The sequence below is a fragment of the Corvus kubaryi genome, unplaced genomic scaffold, assembly GCF_017639235.1.
Source record: "Corvus kubaryi isolate FWS band 111438036 unplaced genomic scaffold, C.kubaryi_AGA036_p1.0 126, whole genome shotgun sequence".
Taxonomy (NCBI): Eukaryota; Metazoa; Chordata; class Aves; order Passeriformes; family Corvidae; genus Corvus; species Corvus kubaryi.
The window spans coordinates 1464699-1481436 of record NW_024580661.1 but is presented as its reverse complement, the minus strand read 5'-3'; the positions used below and the strand labels follow the sequence as shown (position 1 = coordinate 1481436).

Genomic DNA, 16738 nt, shown 5'->3' with positions numbered 1-16738 from the left:
TCTCCCAATCTCACCTTGAACAAATGAAAGCACAGAAATAACAACCAAACCAGGAATAAATTTTCTGCAGTGAGAGCGACACGTCAAGGTGATGATGGGGAGAAAAAAGCAGAGTTACATAAAGCTCTCCAGGAAAAAAGAGGCTTTCTACCTGGAGCTGCTCTGCAACAGAAACTGAATTGCAGCACAAGGATGTGAAGACTACAGCCACAAGACAAAGAGGGTACTGAGAGGAGCAGCCAGCTCTCAACGTGGGTCTTTTCATGGAATCACAGGATCTCAGAATGGTTTGGGTTGGAAGGGACCTTCAAGATCCAAAATTCCACCCCCTGCAATGGGCAGGGATGCCTTCCACTGTCCCAGGCTGCTCCAAGCCCTGTCCAACCTGGCCTTGGACACTGCCAGGGATCCAGGGGCAGCCACAGCTTCTCTGGGCCCCCTGTGCCAGGGTGTCACCACCGCCACAGCAAAGAATTCCTTCCATGTATGTAACCTAAATTTTCCTTCTTTCAGTCTGAACCCATTCATTCCCCCTTGTCCTGTCCCTCCAGTTCCTGCTGCAGGGTCCCTCTCCAGTTTCCCTGTATCCCTTGAGACCCTGGAAGGAGCTGTGAGCTCTCCACACAACCTTCTCCTCTCCCGGCTGAGCAGCCCCAGCTCTCCCAGCCTGGCTCCAGAGGGGAGGTGCTCCAGTCCCCTCAGCAACTCCATGGCCTCCTCTGGACCTGCTCCAAGAATTCCATGTCCTTCTTATGCAGAACAGTGCACGGAATTCCAGGTGGGGTCTCATGAGAGACCACCTTGTCCCATCCTGCCAGTCAAGCCTTGCTTTTAGCAGTCAGCTCACTGCCCCCACAATGTGCCAAATTTCCTGTGGAAAACACTCCCAACTCACTTCCCAAATGTCAAGCATTACAAACCACCCTGAGTGTTGCCCTCCAGTGCCTCAGATTTGCATGCACAGCATTTATAACCACTCCTCTGAAATTTCATTTCCCTGCAAAATTAACACTCCCCAGTTTGCTTCGCACCGAAATACGAAAAGGAATCATCTTTGTGGAAGTTCACCAGCAGTTAGGAAGAAAACCTGTGAACGTCAGTAGCTGCAGAACATTTAAATTAGGTTAAAATATTTATCATGTAACCTCCTGTTATTAAGGGCCCAAATAATTTATTCCAAAGTGTAGCATGAAGTTTCTTTACACCTTCACTTTATAACAGCGACTCTGTATAAAAATATTCATCCAAGAGGAGTGGGCCCAAGATGGGCCAATGCTTCTTTGGCTAAATCAGTAAAATAATCACTGATCTTAACCCCAGCAAACTGGTTTGAAGTCCTGTGGGGGAAAACACCACAGTAAGGTCTTTTCAATCATTTATTTTGAAACTACTTTTTTCTGACACAACAGAGATGAAAGGAAAAAGAATTGCCAAATATCTGGGAATAAAACTGCCAAATTTTGCACCAAAGACTGGTTTCAAGTTCAAGGAGCAACAACTTTTTTGCCACGTGAGAAACATTGTTTTTATCCAGGTGTTTTATGGCTCTTGTCACAATTTCCTGGTCAATAACATCTGTACAGTTGTACTCTGGCCCACGAGCTTGGCCTGGCAGCTTTTGGGAGACCAGGAGCGGTTTTAACACAAAGAGGATTTCACCAGGAAAACTCAGTTCATTTCCAACCCCGCGACACTTCCAAGTGTTCATGTCTACTCAACAATTCCTCTCAAATCTATAAAATCCACCAGCCCTCGTTACTGGGCCTCAATGATGATGCAAAGAAGGGCTGGTAATCCAAATTCACTTATAAAAATATCTAAGCAACTTAAAATCTGTGATGATGAATTTCATAGTCTGTAGTCAACCACCATCACTTCACTGACCCCACTGCTTTGATTCTGCATCTTGTTGGACTCTGCTCTGCTTCACTCTCTGCTTGGTTTCACGAAGCACTTCTGTTTGCTTTGGTTTGATCCAGGGATTCTTTTCTTCTTAAAAATGGGCTGGGTGTTCCTCAGATATTCATGAGGCACCCATACTCTCTCTCTGAGGGACAGCAGTTTGCAAATCAGCCTTTTAGTAGCCATCCTTAAAGTCTTATTTTTCTAGTTTAAGAAGTCTCTGATATTTCAGAGGCCTTTCCCTTTCCCCCTTACATATCTGTAATTCCTTCCTGCCTCTCTCCTTGGCCTAAAATGCCAGGGAGGGAACCTCCAAATGATAAATCTGATGTGTCTGTGTCACCAGTTTGTCCATAAAAGACAGCACTAAAGTAAACCTGTCCCATGATATTTGTAACTCACTGATAAAATGAGTTTACAGAAAATCTGCTTTGCAATTTTCTTGCACAAGAAAAAACTCAATCACAGAATCCCAGGATCCCTGAGGCTGGAAAAGCCCTCCCAGCCCATGGAGTCCAGGCTGTGCCCGATGCCCACCTTGTCCCCAGCCCAGAGCACTGAGTGCCACCTCCAGCCCTTCCTTGGATACCTCCAGGCATGGGCACTCCAAAGCTCCCTGGGCAGCCCCTGCCAAGGCCTGAGCACCCTTTCCATGGGGAAATTCCTGCTGCTGTCCAAGCTGAGCCTCCCCTGGCCCAGCCTGAGGCCGTTTCCCCTTGTCCTGTCCCTGTTCCCTGGCAGCAGAGCCCGACCCCCCCGGCTGCCCCCTCCTGTCAGGGACTTGTGCAGAGCCACAAGGTCCCCCCTGAGCCTCCTTTGCTCCAGGCTCAGCCCCTTTCCCAGCTCCCTCAGCCGCTCCTGGGGCTCCAGCCCTTTCCCAGCTCCGTTCCCTGCCCTGGACATGCTCCAGCTGCTCCAGGGCTCTCTGGCCGGGAGGGCCCAGAACTGGACACAGCCCTGAGGTCCCTCAGCAGGGCCAGCACAGGGGATGGGCCCTGCCCTGGGCCTGCACTTCTGTCCTCTCTGCACAGGCCATTGGAAAGGACACCCAGGACTATCATTAGGGATAGTTTTCCTGGCTAATTAAAAGTAAAACCAAAAAAAAAGATGGGCAAAAGATTGCCCATCACCACAAGCAGATTTTAAGAACAGCTTTTCATCTTCCATGGAGACCACACAATTTGGCTGCTTTTCCACGGCCCTGAAGCCTGATTGATGACTGAGGCACCTTGTGTAATGACCATACAGTTTTCCAGGGGACTAGTACAGGATAAGCTCCAAGGAAGCTGTTGGCTAAAAAAGCAAGAAAACCAGGCAGAACCCAATAGGCTGGACAAGAGAGGAAAGCTCTTTTTATTGTCAGAGGTAACAACATTTTTCTGAGCTTGTTGCAATTATTCAAAAACGGCTGCAAAAGGGGACAAGAAAGCCAAAAACTACAAAGTGCTTTAAGCATTTTAACAATTGTCCTACACCAGACTGTTTCCCTGAGAGGAATCCAGGAGCTGGAAAATCTTCATTAGGCTGAAATAAAAGGGAAGGTTTTGATTTTACAGCCCAGTCTCAGGTGAACATTCTAAGGGGAGGGCACCAGACTCAGGTGCAAAAGCCACGAAATGTAGGATTTGCTGGTCATGCTCTGCTAAAGACAGGAGCCTGGCAGTGCTCAGTGAGGAGTCACTTCCTGAATGATTTTGACACATCCTGGGATTATTATAGTTGGATGTTTTGGCAGAGCCCTTTTCTAAAGTGTGAGGGAATTATGACTGCTCTGGGAATAAACCTTATTGAATCATGAAGTGGTTTGGATTGGAAGGGACCAATGTCACTGAAAAGTCTCTAAACATCAAACGAGGCTTTTCTCTGCATTTAGATCTATTCTTGCAACACAGGAATGTACTTATGGGATTGGGCTGTGGCCTGTGAAGTCTTTAGATATCCAGAAATACTCTGCATTCCAAGTGGAAAAGCAAAATGAATCTGCAGGAGATGGGAGAACTGAGGTTCCCCCTCCAGGGGATCATTTTCTCAATTTCAGTCTTCAAAAACTTCTCCTTCTGGGAATATTTTCTGTTTTCCTTAACATTTCCAAACACTTTTGAACATGTTCTAACTCTGAATGATACAGAAGATAAATGCAACCCTTCTCTTCAAAACCTGTTTACGCTGAATTGCTACTCAAAATCCAAGCTCTGTAAAACATAATTTACAAAGGATTGCTTTTAGGATGAAAAAATTGCATCCTTCTTCATAATTAAAACAAAATATGCAAATTCCTGTTCAAGATCAGCCCAAAGACCCACCTAACCTGGTGTCCTGGGTGCTCAGGACAGATCCAGACCTCAAATTGAATTCTATCTCCCTCCTCCGCATGCTCCTTGGCTCCAGAATAACCTTGTCCGTCCTCTTACTGGTTTTACAGGTGAAAAAAAGGTATGTTTGAGGCATTTACAAACCTCACAGGCTCTTCTTCAAGAGGTTTTGAAAGCTCACACACTGAGAAGGCAGCAACATTAACCCTGCTCATCTACCCAGCAGGCTGCTGATGAAGCCTTACAGACCTCTTGGTACAATAAGGTGCAGCAGATGACAAAAACTAAATGGATAAAAATTGATCAGTTGGAAGATGCTCAACATTGGTATCGATTGGTCGAGTCCCTGGCAACCCCACAAGAGAAAAACATCCCCTGAAATAAAATTTTGAAAAAGGGTTTCTCTTTTGGTTTTTAGTTTAGCCAATGGGACCAGAAACAGATTGATAGGGTTGACATAAGATTGTCCATTACCTACACAAAAACCTGCTGGCTCTTGATAAAAAACATTCCCAGGTCGGTGCTCTCATACCAGACACAAAAACTGGCCATGAACAAAACTGGTACTTTATTAAAGCACCCCACACACAATGGGAAGGCTCTCAAGAAAAAAAAATACACAAGCTAAAATTTCTGGGAGTATTTCAAGAAGAAAATATTCCTCTTTGTACCAGACAGCAAAGAAGTAATAAAAATGCACATCCTACAGTCAGTGGTGAGATAAAACCTCCCCAGGCTATTCCAGCCTTCCTTTTGTTTCTTGTCTCCCTTCCCAGAAGACCTTGGCAACAGCAGCTCTTGAAGGTGATTTAGGATTTTCAGGACACAACAACACCAAGGTTCTGTATAAACAGGCCCAATGCAACCACTCTGAGTCAGGCTTTCCAGGGAGGGAGTTTCAGGAATTATGGAAACTTCCTGCAGTGCCACAGCCGTTGGTCAAGTCAGCTTGACCACCCACAGGGTGCTGGGCACTGCCCAGGCTCCCCAGGGAATGGGCACGGCCCCGAGGCTGCCAGAGCTGCAGGAGCGTTTGGACAGTGCTCTGGCTGGGATTGTTGGCGTGTCCTGGGCAGGGCCAAGTGTTGGATTGGATGATCCTTGTGGGATCTTCCAAATCAGTCTATTTGACTGAGTCTACAAGCACATCAGCAAAAGCAAGCTTCCTGTGAATTTTTCCTGTACTTGGGAAAACTCCTTTGTGGAGAAAAGAAAACCAGCATCATCCCTGAATGATCCTAGGGAATGATCCCAGGGAATGATCCCAGGAGTCATCCCTGCATTTCATCAAGGTCAGCCAATGAGGGAAAATGCTTTCAGAATGCCTCACGTCCAAGTGAAGAAGGAAAATGTTGCTGTGCAGCAAAACCAGGAGCAAACCCAGGTTTGTGTCCTCATCTAAAAGCAATGCAAATAACCACCCAAACTGGTCAGAGACTGGAAAGGGCTCCGAGATGGTAGCCCTGGATTCAGGCACTGGGATAAGAGCCAAACATCCAGGTCCTCATGAAAATCTGGGAAAAACCACGAGACCCTAAAAAGAGGGGACCTTCAGCACTGGATGTCTTCAGGCACCAGACAAAACCTCCTTGGAAGAGGAAAACATCTTCTTCTTGGATCCAGCTGAATGGACGGATGGGTCTTTATTCTATGGTCCTGTTATTTTAAGACAGAGCAGAAACCTCAGCAAGTTTTACTTCCATCCACATGGAATCATTAAGGTTGGAAAAGATCATCAAGTCCACCCTTTAACCAACATATTATGGAACACTAGGGAAGGAAACACTCAGAGATGAGGGGGAACCAGTACAGGGAAACCTTGGAGCACAAAGGAGCTCGGGATCATGAAACTTTACACAATTCCACCTTATGGGATGATGCTCACCCCAAAGCAAGGGATGGTTCTTGCCACAGCACCCAATTCTACAACCAGTTTTCACTCCTGAGAGTAATCTCCTCACACCTTCCCCTAATGACAACTCCAGAGTTTATTTTGGTACTTTGGGGAAAAAATATGTATATTAATGAAGTTTGTGCATATTCCCAGGCAGGGCTAAGCTCCTGGGAACACAAATCCTCTGATTATGTACATTGATTATGGAGCTTGGTACCTGCAACCAGAATGATTTGCACTTAAAAGGAGCCATGCTCCCAGGGATATCCAAGTCTTCCCATTTAAATATAGTATCACAAACTCCATCTCAGTTCTATTTCAGACCTGGTTGCTTTTATTAAGGCTATGTTAATAAATGTTGTATTTACTCTTTGTCTGCTAAATAGGTCCCAAGCCAAAGCAAACCCAATTTTATCCAGGTTTTTTTTGTCCATCTAACTGAAATCCGCTCAGCTCAAAAGCCCAAGCACTTTCCTTTAAATCTATGTTCACCTTTGCTAACTTTGGGATTCCTTTTCCCAAACTTTTCCTCAAATTCATGGGTTGAATGCACCGAAACCACAGCTCCAACCTGTCCTACTGAGTCCAAATGGGGCAGGTTTAAACCAGAAACTGCAACCCCCAGCATCTGCAAAATGTCCTTAAACGGGACAGAAATTCACACCCAGAGGTCTGTCATGGGTTAGCAAGCATAGTCCTGGAAGTGATGTTCTTGCAAAGGGGTGCTTACAGCTTCCTCTGTGACCTGACAGAACCTATCAACTGGCCAGTTTAATATGAACAATTCTTTAAGCCACTTAAAGTTGTGACCACTTCTGTGATCCACACTTAAGAATAGAAACCCCGAGGCAGAGCCTCTGTCTCGTTTCCGCTGCTGGGACGCGTGGGTGCGGGCCCCCTGTGGGGGCCAGCGGGCCTGGCCCAGGCCCTGCTCAGACCAGGCCGGGCCAGGCCATGGCCATGGCCATCCTGGAGCAGATGGACCCTGTTCCACCCACGGAAACCCCCCCACAGCCCTGCTGTGGGCAGCCAGAGCGGCCCGGCCCCCCCTCTCCAGTGCGGCCAAGATTCAGCTGAAGCTGCCCCACTGTCCAGCAAAGATCGTGTGACCAACAGCGATAAACGACATTCCAGCTGCAAGGCCGAGGTGAGATTAACCCTTTTAGTGCTGTGAAGAGCTGAAAACCTGAGAGAGAAGAAAGAGGAGATGCTTAAAGCTGAAATTCTGTTGTAAAGCTATGATATAGCAGAGTACCCGCTGTAATTTCATGAAGGCATGGGGGGTGGAGTGTTCAGCTCGTAAGCAAAAGCACCTGTGCTGAGATAGGCAGATGCTGATGCAGCTGTAATTTAATGAGAAATTTGAGCAGGGAGAGATGGAAGCAATGAGGACTTTTGCTCCAAATGGAAAAGGAGAAGACCTCAGTTCCTAGAGATGCTCCCAGAGATAGTCCTAGAGATGAAGATGAGGAGGACCCTTTGCTCTCAGGGAAGGAGAAGGGCCTCTGTTCTTAGAGATGAAATGCTCCCAGAGATGGGTGAAGAGAACTTTTGTTTCTGAACGGCTCAACCTTAAAATTGTACCCCAAAAAACTTCAAGAGTGTACCCTCGAAAGCAGTTGTGGGAAAAGCTGCAAGTCGTGGGAAGGGACTCGCATGCGAGCAGAGAACCAATCCGGGCGGCTGTCTCGTTGTGATAATGTTTTCATAGCATGGGCAAGAGAGACTCCTCTTTCTAAATGGACTGAACAAGGTTGTTATGGAAGTGGTAAACAGACTGAACATCTCAAGGGTTTCTTTTTACATTGTCAGTGGGAGAAGGGAGGAAGGTGGGGGGAGGAGAAGTGTTCTGAAGGTGTGGTATGATTTTTTTTTTCCTTCTTTTAGGTCTGTTAATAAACTTCTTTATATTCTTTCAAGTTTGGTGCCTGCTTTGCGTTTCTCCTAATTCTTATCTCACAGAAGATAAACAGTAATGAGTATTTTAGACCAAACCACTGCAGGTCAAAAAACACAGCTCCAAAAAACGTTGCTGCTGAAAACTGGAATGAACTCAGTGCCCACTGCAGTGATTTATTGTGGAGGCACCTGCAGAGCGGGTGTGATATCACTGGTGTCTGCAGTCCTTCCATTCCCTCCCGAGATCCCTGGTGGATGATTTTCCGATAGCGCTGTTTTTAAGGCACAGGGAATGTTCCCTGTCAGGTTTGACAAATGTGTAGCAACACAAACTGGTTTTCATCAGGGATCTGCCTCGTTTGGTGTGTTAGTGGTTGTTGGGAAGACAAGACCAAGCTCTTGGTGCCTACACACCCCAAAACCAGAGAGCAGCCCGAGCTGACACCAGTGGTGGCGTCTCCTCCAACCACCTCAAATGCCAAATGTGACCCAAAAATCCCCCAGGGTGAGCCCATGGCTGCTGAACTCTGGGACAAGGTGACCAGGGAAGGGCTGCAGGCTTGTAGGTTCCTCCTGCCAAATGGGAAAACCTGCAAATGCCCAAAACTTGGTGTAGGAGGAAAGAGAAAGTTGGAGAAATTAGTCTTTCTTGGCTCTTTCCCTACAGATAAGCCCCAGGATTTTGGAAGATGGATGTGAGACAAAGGGCCTTTGGTGCCTCTTCCTTGATGGTCATTTATGCACAAGATACCCAAGAACTGGAGCCCCTGGCTGTTCTGTTTCTGGTTGTTCACATTTTTCTGAGGGCACCATATTTCCATTCCCCTTCAACAGAAAATGGAAAAATGCCTGATTTTCATCCTGATTCTAGGAAAATGACATCTTTGGAAATACAGATTTATGCCACTGAGGAGATGCCAAGCGTTCCTGGATTTGCCTCTCAGAATAGGAACCCGTATTTCACAATTAACCTTAAATCCATCTCTGGGACTGAGGAATGGGGGGGACTCATGCTCTCAATACAAGCTTGATAATGAGGAGGCAGGAACTGTGAGTGGGGCATGGCCTTGGCTAGGGAAATTCTGATGGAAACTTTTATCCCAATGAATGTTTCTGCACAAAACCCACAGAGATGAAAATCCATCACACTTCCCTCACACCCCACATATCTGGGTAACCCCTTCTGGAGGCCCTGGGCACACTTTGGGTTGTGTCAGATCCCAAATAAATACTTAAAACTGGTTTTGTAAACCTTGTTTGCTTTCCAATTCCTTTAGCCACTTCTCAAGCCAATCAACAACGAGGTTTATTTGCTCTCTATTTAGAAAAGTCTCATTTACACTTTAAACACACAAGGACTCCTAAATAATGAACCAGATCATGCAGTTTTTTGGGAACACCATGGTCAGCAGTGGCCGCTGAAAGTGTGAATTAAATGACTTGAATGTTTTCACCTTAATTTGGAGCCATCCTGGGGCTGTTTGCAAACCATTTGGAGAGGACCAGCGGGAGCCTGCACTGCTCTGCTCTAAACCCTGAATTATTCAAATTATCACAGCCTGTTTAAACATTGCTTCTGGTTGTGCATAATTTTTTTTAGTATTTCCTTGACATCGTCTGTGCACCACATGCAGCTGTTTTCTCCTTATAAAGGAAGCGAAAGAAGGACAATTTAGTGATGCTGTTCCAGCCTCTTTATCTACTCATGCTGGCTTTCCTGCAGGAAAGCGTCCTTGGGGAAAAAAATGAGCATTGCCAGCAGACCTGGAATTTCTTGGTGCACCCCAAAGACAGAACCATTAAATCTGTGTTTTCCAAAATTGTGCCCTGATGTGTTTAGTCCGAGGTTGGCTCCAGTCTCCCAGATGTTTCCAGATGTTGGAAAGGCACAGGCACTGCAACCTGAGCCTCTGGAAAGGGGAATGGAAAGGGGGGTGTGGGGGAAATGGAGGGATGGGCCACCACTGAACACAGAATCCTGGAATCACAGAGTGGCCTGGGAAGGAAGGGAACATCTTCAAAGTTCATCTTCTTTTACCCCTGCCATGGGCAGGGACACCTTCCACTGTCCCAGGCTGCTCCAAGCCCCTATGTCCAGCCTGGCCTTGGACACTGCCAGGGATCCAGGGGCAGCCCCAGCTGCTCTGGGCACCCTGTGCCAGGGCCTGCCCACCCTGCCAGGGAACAATTCCTTCCCAATATCCCATCCATCCCTGCCCTCTGGCACTGGGAAGCCATTCCCTGTGTCCTGGCACTCCAGCCCTTGTAAAGAGTCTCTCTCCGTGTTTCCTGGAGCCCCTTTAGGCACTGGAAGGCCCCAGTGAGGTCACCCCAGAGCTTCACCTCTGCGGGCTGAACAATCCCATCTCTGCCAGCTTTTCCTCCCAGCAGAGATGCTCCATCCCTCTGATCATCCTGGAGCCACCCCTGGATTCATCAAACACAAAAAACTATCACAGACCAAAATTTCCACCTTCACCCGAATTTGGATGCAAGTCTTGGTAAGCAATAATTCAACCCTTACAATATTCCTGCTGTGAGATCCCTTCTATTTTTGGCCAGAGGCCAAAGGAATCCTTGAGGTGAGGAGTGGAGCACTACAGAGGAAGTGCACACTGGATTATATGACAGATTGAGGAAAAGTCCAGAATTTCTTGTCTATTTTGCCTTCTATGAGGACAGGGAAGCATCTTCATGGGAGAGAGGAAATCCTTTCTTTTCCCGAGAATTGCTTTATCATAGAAATAAAAAGCATCAAAAAGGCCTTTGTTATCCATAGAATTCTACAGGACCCTTTGTAACCTACAACTGTGCATCAGCCTCTGATCACACTGCTGTCAAGGAGTCAGACTTCCAAACAATTGACAAGAGAATGGCTCAGTGAGGATCACACCGGATTTGGGAGCAGAATCCCGGATTAGGAGGTTCTGGGAGCAAGCAGAGTGATGGATTACAGTGGCCACACTGGTACAAACCCCAGTCTGACATCCTTCCATCTTATTATTTTCCCACTCCCATAAAGCACACAAGGTGTGGCGGATTTACTGTCACTAGTGCAGCTCCTGGTTGTGTTTGCAGACATCCCAACAGAAACACAGGAAAACCAGGAATACCTGGCACTATGTCCTGGTTGTGTTTGCAGACATCCCAACAGAAACACAGGAAAACCGGGAATACCTGGCACTATGTCCTGCCTGGAAGAATTTTATTTTCCACTTTGCAAAGCTTGTTCTAAGCAGTTGTGTTGCCTTTGCCATCAAGCACTGCCTTCTTCTCCACACTTTCCCATCTCTGGAAGTGTTCAAGGACAGGTTGGAGCAACCTGGTCTAGTGGAAGGTGGCCCTGACCATTTCAGGGGGTGGAACAAAATGAGCCTTAAGGTCCCTTCCAACCCAAAGCACTCCATGATTATGTGATTCCTCCTAACTCAAATCCCAAGCCCCTAATGTCACAGAAGTGCTACCATCAAAAACAATTTTAAGCAGCAGTTTTGCGGTTATCAGGGGAAAAAGCAAACCTGTAAAAGCCACGCTGTTTCCCAGAGCCAGTCAATTATTTCACACTTCCCTGATCTGCCTGTCAGTGGAGCAGCAAGGACACATCCAGCTTCAAAGTGTTACCTGAGGATCAGGTTTTTAACCTTTTCATCACCTGACTTGTAAATCATGATTGATTTCTTTTCCCCTTCAGCCAGACCTGCTCCTTTTCCTCGGGGGAGTCGCCCTAACCAAAAGCTCTTTGAACACTTCTCAGCATAAAGAAAAAGTCAAGGGAACTGAAACGAAACATTTGGAGGAGGTTGCTAAGCATTCACAGTGCTTCACTTCATCTGTGCTCTGAAAGCTCTCTTAAAAACTAAAACCTGAATCAGAAAGAATATTAGATGTGATTAACTAAATTTGTGCTGCTCTATTGCCCTGTGGAAATGAAAATGGACATGGAAGTGAGTGGCAGGCTTCTCCCAGGTAACCAAGGACAGGGTGTAAAGAAATGGCCTCAGGTTGCACCAAGGGAGGTTCAGCTTGGATGTAAGGGAAAATTCCTACACAGAAAGGGTTCTCAAGCACTGGAATGGGCTGCCCAGGGAAGTGGTGAATTCACCATCCCTGGAAGTGTTCAAAAAACTTGAGGACCTGGGTTACTGGTAAACATGGTGGGCTAACGTCTTAATCACTTGAACCAGCTGCTCTGGGCATCCTGTGCCAGGGCCTGCCCACCCTCCCAGGGAACAATTCCTTCCCAATATCCCACCTAGCCCTGCCCTCTGCCATTGGGAAACCATTCCCTGTGTCCTGTCCCAAGACCCTCTCCAGTGCTCTCAGAGAGAGAACTACATTTAATTTGACTTTTCAAAGAAAACCTAAAGAGAAGAGACAAGAAATAGAGAATTAACACTTCTTGGAAGTAGAACCAACCCAAGAGTGGAAGAATTCACACAGAATACTGGGAGCAATAGGCAACTGCTACGTCTCCTAAATGTTTTGTTTTGCAACCAGTCGAGTTATGGTCTTTCACAGGGAGAGCCCAGAGCCTCTGTGGCCAATGTGCTCAGGGCTGGGCACTGCTCAGGGCAGCAGTTCTGCCTCCTGGGCAGGGCAATTGCTGGGCTCAGGCCCTGCCCGGTGCTCTGGTGCCATTGCTGGGCCCCGGAGCAGAGCCCGGGCCCTGCTCGGAGCCCTCCCTGCAGCCAGGGACAGCCAGGGCTGAGGGCCCCTCTCAGCTGGGGCTCCTCTCGAGGCTGAGCAGCCCCGGCTCCCTCAGCCTGTGCTGGGCACGGAGATGCTCCAGGCCCTTCCTCAGCTGCGCAGCCTCCGCCGGCCCCGCTCCAGGAGCTCCCTGGCCCTGCTGTGCTGAGGAGCCAGGGCTGGACACAGCACTCCAGAGGTGCCTCCAGGGCTGCCCAGAGGGACACGATCACCTCCTTCTGAACCACGAAAACAAAAGTATCTCCATTTTTGGATAAATTCTTAGACAAACTAACACCACCCAAAATAAGACCTTCCAATAGAAGACCAAAAGAAATTGTCAGGAACTCACTGAAGTTTTCAAGTGCCCTCTCAAGCCCAAGGCTTTTTATCTTTACACTGAGCAATTCCAGCAAGACACTGTGAAGAGCAAATTATTTGTGCAGTTGATTCTTTCTCTCAGCATTTCCCAGGTTGTGTCCTTCCTGAACACATCCTGCGCTCCCTTCCTTGCTTTCGACAGGAATACTAAACAGCAGAGTGTGAAAGCAGATTTCAGAGCCAATTGCAAATAGGAACATGGAGCCTAACGATATTAAATGAAAAACCCGGTCAAGTTTAGCAACAGATCATTTACATCTCCTTTATTTTGTTGTACAAGTTCCCTGTTTGCACAGGAAAAACCAAAATAGATGTCAAGTTGCTTTTTAAGTGCCTGGTATCTAATAAGGATGTAAATAAGTATCTCAAATGCCAATGAAGCATGATGTTTATTTGCCAAGCGAATTACTGGAAGGCAAATTACTCTGACAATAGCAAAAGGAGGAAAGACAGGAAGAACTGGTCTGTCTTTCAAACTCTGGGGCACTTCTGGTCCTGGCAAATTGGTCCTTGCCCAAATAACAGCTGGGAACAGCTTGGGAGGTGCCACCACCCAGGTTTGGGTGCCAATATTGGTTTTGGAGGATCAAAGACAGCAGTTGCCTGTCTCAAGCACTGTTAAATCTGTGAGATAAGGACAGAAGAGAGTGACAGGATGGAGTTAACTCCAGGCCTGGTGAAGGTGAGATCTGGTCAGCACATCCTGGGAAATTCATCCCCAGAAGAATTTCCACTGCAGCCAAATGCATAAAGCAGCAACTGCTCAAGTGCACACCACCAGTCACACAAAGCTCACCCAAGTTAGGGGCAGATGGCAGCTGCCACCACCACCCACCACCAAAGCCCCCCAGAACATTCCTCTGTGGATACCTGGAACTTGGACTGCAGAGAACCCCAACAGCGGGAACTTGGGACAAGATCAAGGTGGAACAATTGTCCGGGTGTTATCCCAGGCCTAGAGAGAGGTCAACAAAGCTGGGGGAGAAGGGATTGCTGAGAACGGACACAAAAAAGGCAGAATTTATGGGATACAAGGAAAGCCAATGCAGCAGCTCAGACCGGGACAAAGGGAATTCCAACTAGGACAAAGGGAATTCCAACTGGGACAAAGGGAATTCCAACTGGGACGAAGGGAATTCCGGCAGGGACAGATCATGACCACTGATGCCAGAAATCACCTACTCAAACAAAAACAAACTCTGAGCTGGCGCTAATTAGCATTAGAAATGAGGGAATCATTTAACTGGTCGCATAAGAGAACTATCAAGCCCATGAGCATTAATTCCTTGCTTGCTAAAGTGTATAAATAAGGAAAAGTTCCAGAGGACTTCGGGAACCTCCACCACTGAGAAACCCTGGATGAAGAAAGACCAGCAGGACACCACTGGATCCAGGGATGGTGACAATCTTCTGCTGGATCTGTCTCTCTCTCCTCTCTTTTCTATTCCTTTCCTTTCTGTCTCTCTACCTCACATTCATTGCTAAATAAAATCTGTATTATTGACTTCAGCACATTGGCTCCTTTGCACCTTCATTTGGGCAGAGGCATCTCTCACAAATCAGATCTTAACAGAGGCCAAGTGTGTTAATTGGACAGACATGCTCAGCCCACGCCAGTTGGTTTCAGAGACACAGAAAAGACCCTGGTGCTGCTTAATTTACCAGTGCAGACCTGTCCATGGGGGCTCAGTGCTAACAACAATCCAGTGGAAACCAGGAATTTCCTGCCTATGGCACAGGGGTTGGAACGAGATGATCTTGATCCCTTCCAACCCAAACTTTTCTGGTATTCTACAATTAAAACTTTGCCTTCAGTTTTGCTTCCAGGTCTCATCACTCCGTCACTGGTGGCTGAGGTCAGTACCCAGCATCACCTGCTGGAATCTTCCTCATTTTCTCCATGGGACCAGAATTTCAGGTTTTAAATGATGTGTAGGCTGGATTGTTTTCTTCCCTGGGAGGGTGGGCAGGCCCTGGCACAGGGTGCCCAGAGCAGCTGGGGCTGCCCCTGGATCCCTGGCAGTGTCCAAGGCCAGGCTGGACATTGGGCCTTGGAGCAGCCAGGGACAGTGGAAGGTGTCCCTGCCCATGGCAGGGGTGGCACTGGATGGCTTTAAGGTCCTTTCACACCCAAACATTCTGGATTCTCTGCCATGATTCTAAGCCTGCCTTCCATATCCCATACTCACCCCTGCTGGCAGTGCTCAGCCAGAGGGATCAGGGGAGTTCCTGTTTGATTTTTCCACATTCAGCCCGGTTCAGATCCCCCACCGCAGTCACAGTCACCACTACGTGCTGTGTAGCATTAGTTATACACTGACATTGCCTTTTTCCTTTACTGGATCGTTCCCCATTTCCCAGTTTCTCACCACCAGAGGTGAGAACCACCCCCCTTTTGCACACAGCAGTAGTGTGTGTGTGACATCCCTGTTCCTCCTGTCTTTTCTCCTGGCAAAGCGCCTGAGGATAGTGAGTTTTGATTTACTGTTGGGAGGGGACAGGCAGAGGAGCTTGTCCACAGTGACTTGTGAACGTATTTCAGAACCGATGCACTCCAAAGAACATCTCCTTCTGTAACTCCAGCCTCCATCTCCCATTGTTTGAGATACTTTCCACTTGCATCAAGGAGCCTTTGAATCCCCTGAGGCTGCTTCCTGTGAAATATTTGCGAGCTTAATATTTGGATTCTTCCAGACATGAGTTTGGAGCTGCTCAGAGAATTTACAGTTGAAAAACACCTCTTTTATCTATTACCAGTTCTCCATCCCCTGTGAGGAAGCACCAAAAATGTGTTATTGAAATGTGTGGGGCTTAATAGGCTGGACATGGAATAAATCAGATGTTTTATATTTGTAGATGAGTAGAGGTATAACTTCACATACGAAATATTTTCTTGGAAGAGTTAATACCACAGGAGCTGTTTGTTTGCCTTGTAAACTACTAATAATTTTCTTTTAAAATGTTGTTACAGTGTCAAAAGAAGACCTAAAATTCCTAAGTAGCCAGATAAATTCACCTTCTTGTTTATGGCTTCTTTGGGGGCATAGTGACAGTTCCCAAAACCAGCCCTGGGAAATGCAGGAAAGCTGGGGATCTAAAGGAAACCCTGGGAAGGATCTGGCACCAACCCAGAGCAGTTTCTCTGCTGGGAAAGATGCGCTGATTGAGCACCTCTGTGATGGCTTTACTGCAGGAACAGTCTCATAAATCTGTAATGTTTCTCTCCATAAACTCCACTGGTGTACAGTGTATTAAACTGGCTCTTAATAAACTGCCCTCCTTCGCTCTCGCTTCCCTCCCAAGCACATAAAATAAACACTTAGAAAAGGAACTAATTTAGAAAATGAAAGCTATCCTCTTTTTCTGAGGGGAAAATAGTGGCCAGTGGCTCAGGGTGACAGTGGTGTCCCTCAGGGGTCCATGCTGGGATCAGTGTTGATTACTGTCTTCATTAATGACAAAGGGATGGAGGGCACCCTCAGCAGGGTTGCAGGTGACACCGAGCTGAGGGTGACCTCACTGTGGCCTTCCACTGCCTGAACAAGCCAACAAGAAACATGGAGAGAGACTCTTTACAAGGGCTGGAGGGCCAGGACACAGGGAATGGCTTCCCAGTGCCAGAGGGCAGGGCTGGATGGGATATTGGGAAGGAATTGTTCCCTGG

General features: G+C 47.2%; 1 protein-coding gene across 1 annotated transcript in view; it reads right to left on the bottom strand.

The window, feature by feature from the left end:
* Positions 1-16738, bottom strand: part of PCDH15 (protocadherin related 15) — a 506585-nt gene that overhangs the window by 83027 nt on the left and 406820 nt on the right. The gene's annotated exons all lie outside the window — the stretch shown is intronic.